General features: G+C 41.8%; 1 long non-coding RNA gene across 2 annotated transcripts; it reads left to right on the forward strand.

Annotated features, from left to right (window-relative positions):
* The first annotated feature begins 540 nt into the window (after positions 1 to 540).
* On the forward strand, positions 541 to 4498 carry LOC150039843 (uncharacterized). Of its 2 annotated transcripts, none has more exons than XR_016534206.1 (3): positions 541 to 574; positions 769 to 829; positions 3403 to 4498. It is a non-coding gene; the product is annotated as an uncharacterized LOC150039843 (long non-coding RNA). The 2 variants fall into 2 exon arrangements; XR_016534205.1 differs by lacking the exon at positions 3403 to 4498 and adding an exon at positions 1318 to 1413.
* The last annotated feature ends 677 nt before the right edge of the window (positions 4499 to 5175 follow it).

A 5175-nucleotide genomic window follows, 5' to 3' on the forward strand; every position in this document is an offset into this window, starting at 1 on the left:
TCTCTGATACAAAGAAATGCAGTACATGTTTCCTGATAGATGTCAGATTGTAGACTTGCTCTTACTGTGTCCTGAATGAATTTATGTTTTATCCTAGTAAGGATTCATGTCTCCTCCTTTGATCTATTTTGCCTGTCACTTTGTAGAATATCATCTAGACAAATTCAAAGTTCTTTTGTTCTTCCTCTGTTACATCATATTTTTCCCGTTTAGCTCTTTCTTCCTTTCTCAGGTTTAAGGAGTGCTAGAATTGTGGGTTTGTGGGGAGGAAAAAGTAACAAAGTACTATGTGAGAAGTACCATGTAGAAAAGATGTCTGGTGAGTATTTAATAATTGATATATAGACAACATAAGGTATCTTTTTGAAAAAAATAAGATGAGACTCATCTCATTTCTGTGACTTTAACTCTTGCTTTGGAATTCTTTGTGGAATATTTTAGGAGACTGTGAACTTTGAGGATGAGGATGTGGCCATCAATTTTACCCTGGAAGAATGGGCTTTACTAAGTCTTTCTCAAAGGAAACTCTACCGAGATGTAATGGGGGAAATCATTAGAAATCTGGCCTCTATAGGTAAATATTGCTTTACTTCACCTGTGAGCTGTTCCTGCCCTGAGTGATGCTGCATGATTTGGTATGAAAAATTGAACATGTGGGTGAATATATGATTATAAATATACTGTGATCACATTATTCATGATGATAGTTGCATTCTTAATATTTTTTATATTGTTAAAAAATCATTGATTTCTATGTTTGCATTTTAGAAAAGAAGAAAGAAAAAGAAAAGACTGAAGTTAACTGCAAAAATCCCAGGGAGGAAGTAAGGTAATTGCACTAACCAGAGATAATACTATGCAGAGTGGCAGGAAATTTTTAAACCAAGCTGCTATACAAATGCACACAGATAGAAATTGATTTTATCTTAGAAAATTTTCCTTTTAAACTGTATACAAATGGAGCTTCAAAACTAGAAAATTCAGGAATCTAAAAAAATATGCCAATATTGGGAGCATTTGGAGGACATCATGAAAGCTCAGGAGACACTTTCTAATGGTTTCCTAGTTTGCAAGCAGTTCTCAGTTTCTGTTTGTGTGTGTGTGTGTGTGTGTGTGTGTGTGTGTGTGTGTGTTTCACAGAACTCAGTTTTTAGAGAGACTGTCTGAACATGAACGGGGCAGTCAGTGTGAAGAAGCCTTCCAAAAGGAAGCAGAAAGCATTTTGAATAAGAAGACTCTACCTGGAGTAGCACGCTTTAATACCCATGTGTTTGGAGAAACCATCCTTACTCCTTCCCCCATGGGTGTGCCTTTCAGAGCTCACACAGGACAGACAGCCTTTGTGAATCAGGAATGGGAGAAAATCCCCACCACTCATAAAGAATGTGGGAGAGCCTGCAGGAAATCCCATCAGGATCAACCTGGCCATAGAATGCACCATGAGGAAAATCCATTTGCAGCTATGCAATGTGAAAACTCCTGTAGCCATTCTTGTGTTTTTCACAGACATGAAGAAATCGACACTGAAGTTGAACCCTGATGTGAATGTCTGCATTGTAGAAGACCCTTCCCTAACTCCACTACCCTTCAGGAGCACAAAAGAAATCTTCCCATGCAGAAACCCTATAAATGTGAGCAATGTGGGAAAACCTTTCCTTTTTCTAGTTATCTTAAAGCACATGAAAGAACTCACACTGGAGAGAAACCCTATGAATGTAGGCAATGTGGGAAAGCATTTGTTTCTAGCAGCACCCTCAGAAGACATGAAAGAGGTCATACTGGAAAGAAATCCTATGGATGCAAGCAATGTGGGAAAAACCTTCCCTTCCTCTCATTACCTTAAAGCACATGAAAGAATTCACACTGGAGAGAAACCCTATGAGTGTAAGCAATGTGGAAAAACATTTTGCATTTTCCTGTTACCTTCGAAGACATGAAAGACTTCACACTGAGCGGAAAACATTCATTCTTCCTCGCTACCTAGAAAGACATGAAAGAATTCACACTGGAGAGAAACCCCATGGTTGCAAGCAGTGTAGAAAAACATTTGTTTTTTCAAGTGACCTTCGAAAACGTGAAAAGTCTCATGCCAGAGGGAAACCCAAACCCCATGGATGTAAGCAATGTGGGAAAACATGCTCTTCCTCTAGATCCCTTAAAGAACATGAAAGAATTCACACTGCAGAGAAATGCTGCACATGTGTGCAGTGTGGGAAAACTTTTGCTTTCTCCTCTCTCCTTCAAAAACACGAGCAAATTCATACTGGAAAGAAACCCTATGAATGTAAACAGTGTGAGAAAGCATTTGGTCTTCCCTATCATCTTCAAAGACACGAAAGTATACACTCCAGAGAAACCGTATGAATGTAAGCAGTGTGGAAAAACATTTGTTCTTATTGTCTGAGTATGAAAAGTTCCAGAGGTCTAGGCATGAACCTCTGGTTTCTGGCTTGTTTTGCTCTTTTGAGACAGCCTCTCACTGTTAGTGTAGTCCTGGGTAGCTTAGAGCTAGTGATTTTTCTTTAAGAGGAGAAACTGTTTCCTGTATATCCTTATAGTTGCTATTGCTATTTCAGATCCTAAGATGTGGAGAGCTCTAGGCATAGATTGTTCTTTTTCAACAATGATAAACCAACCCAGGAATAGTGCCCAGTGAACCTCTGTATCCTGAGATTTGGGAGAGTAGCTGGCTGGCTGTTGAAGTATAGGCATCTGCCAAGTCTCCAGCTAGGGATGGGATTCCTGGGATTTCCCGAAGAAAGTGGACAAATACCAGCAGCCTGCCTGGAAGATACCAGTCTGGCAGCTGAATGAGGGGTGGATGAGGAGGTTCTGGTAGGAATGTACCTCAGTCTTTTATTCACAATGGGTCTCACTAACCCAGGGTGATATGAAACAGCAAAAGAAAGCATTAATTTTGTACTACTGAACATGTAACTTTTCTCTCCGTGTGTGTGTAAGTGTGCATTAGTGTGAGAGTGTGTACGTGCACACACAAGTATGTGTTGAGGCTTGAACTTAGGAATTGGGCACTGCTCCTTAGCTTTTGAACTCTATCTCTTGAGCCACATCTTCAATTCTGGCATGTTTTGCTGGTTACATACTGTTGAAACTCAGACTTTTCTCCCCCAGCTGGCTTTGAACCTCAATCTTCAGATCCTGACTATCTGGAATTACATGTGTGAGCCTCAAACCATCGTTTTTGTTTTATGTTTGAATATGCTGTACCCAAAACCATAAGAAGGAAAAGCATTGACTGTTTCAAAACATGAACAGGCTGGGAGCTGGTGGCTCATATCTGTAATCCTAGCTATGCAGGAGGCTGAGATCTGAGGATGGAGGTTCAAACCCAGCCCTGGCAGGAATATCCATTGACTGACACTCTTATCTCTAATTAACCAGAAGAAAGAAGAGGAAGAAAAAAGAGAACAATTGGAAAGAAAATCAAGGAGGAAAGAATGAAAGCAAGCAAGTGTGTGCTCAGATAGTAGAGCAGTACCCTGGCTACCATGGCCCCCTGGGACCCATGCAGGCTTGTGCACCTTGGGTGTGATATGGAAGGCTATGGGCCATGGGATTCCTTCCCTCCCCCCCCCCCAGTAACTGAACCTGGCTGTTCCTACCTTGTGCTGAAGGGAGCAGCATGACAGAAAATACTGCATCTTCCTAAAGCTCCCAAGCGCATCCACTAACCAGAGAGCAAATCAAGGCAATTTCCAGCCAAGGAACCCAAGACCTCCTCTCCCACCTTCCCCTGTGCAGAGTGGGCATGCCCGAGAGTGTGGGGGCAGAGGCCAGAGGAAGAGGGTGGGACAGCACAACCCCAATGCCAGTGCCTCCAGCCAGTCTGCTAGGGTCTAGAGGCATCCTCACTGAGGACTGAGCATTGATGGTTTAGCTAGATCCTGCCAACCACTGGATGTCATCCGTGAGAGAGGAGACATGATGAGCTGCTTCCTGTAAATTACCCACAGGGGCAGCACTAGTCCTCTAGATTACATGTGTATGTGTTTGGGCTTGACCTCAGCGTTAGAGCTCCATCCTTGAGCTTGTTTGGCCCAAAGCTACACCTATCACTTGAGCTATGTACTACTATCAGCACTTTCTGAAAATAAGAGTCTCATGGCCTCTACTGGCTGTCTGAACCATAGCCCTCAGATCTCAGCCTCTTGAGTAACTATGATTGCAAGACATGAGGGGCCAGTGAGTGCACGTTTTCAAGGTCTGGTGTGTGTGTGTGATCCTGAAAGTTCTTTGTCACTGATGATCGTTATGTGGGTGGGGGTGACTTAGGCCCTCTTTTGCACTGCGTTCCCACAGGACCTTGTGAACACCTCTGCAGTAACATTTAATGCCCACGTGCCTGGTTTCTCCTCCAGTGAGTGCCTCAGGGACAGCGACAGCAGCATTGTATCCAAAGCATCTAGAAAGGGGTCATATTTTGTGAGTGAATTCAACTCAGGTATTAAATAAGTAAATAAAATTCGTAAGGATTTGATTAATAGCATAATACTCTTCAATGCACCTCCATGAAACTGGAACCTAGTAAAATGAGGGGAGATACATAGAGTTGAGGGAGATGGGGAAGAAGGAGACAATTATCAAGGTGAAGTGTACTCATTAACTCATTGGCTGATTTAAAACCTCTTTGTACAACTACTTAGAAATAATCACAGAAAAAATAATAATAATCACATCGGCTCCTCTCATTAAAAGATCCTGGAAATGGGGAATGTTTTTTCATATTGTTTACATTCCTAGGATTTCTCTCCAGTGTGAATTCTTTCCTGGGCTTTTAAGGTAAGTAGAGGAAGGGTAGGCTTTCTCACATTGGTTATAACCATTGTGTTTCTCTGCAAGATGAGTTACTTTATGCCCTTGAAGGATACTGGAAACTTCTCTATCTCCCTCTCTTTCTCCTTCTCTTTCTCCCTCTCTCTCTCCTCTCTTCCTCTCTCTTTCTCTCTCTCTGTCTCTCCCTCTCCGCTACCTCTAACTAACTATTCCCTGAAAAGAACCAAGAGAAAAATAGAGTAAGAGATTTATAATGTTCAAATGAACCCCTTTGAGAATCCAAAAGGAATTGTGGACTGAATCAGTAGTCTTTACATTTAACAGCAGAGAGCCTATCAATGCCATTTCTTATTTGTGAGATTGTCTTATTTCTGTTATAAT

The sequence above is a fragment of the Megascapheus bottae genome, unplaced genomic scaffold (genome assembly GCF_031878675.1).
Source record: "Megascapheus bottae isolate mThoBot1 unplaced genomic scaffold, mThoBot2.hap1 HAP1_SCAFFOLD_79, whole genome shotgun sequence".
Classification (NCBI taxonomy): domain Eukaryota; kingdom Metazoa; phylum Chordata; class Mammalia; order Rodentia; family Geomyidae; genus Megascapheus; species Megascapheus bottae.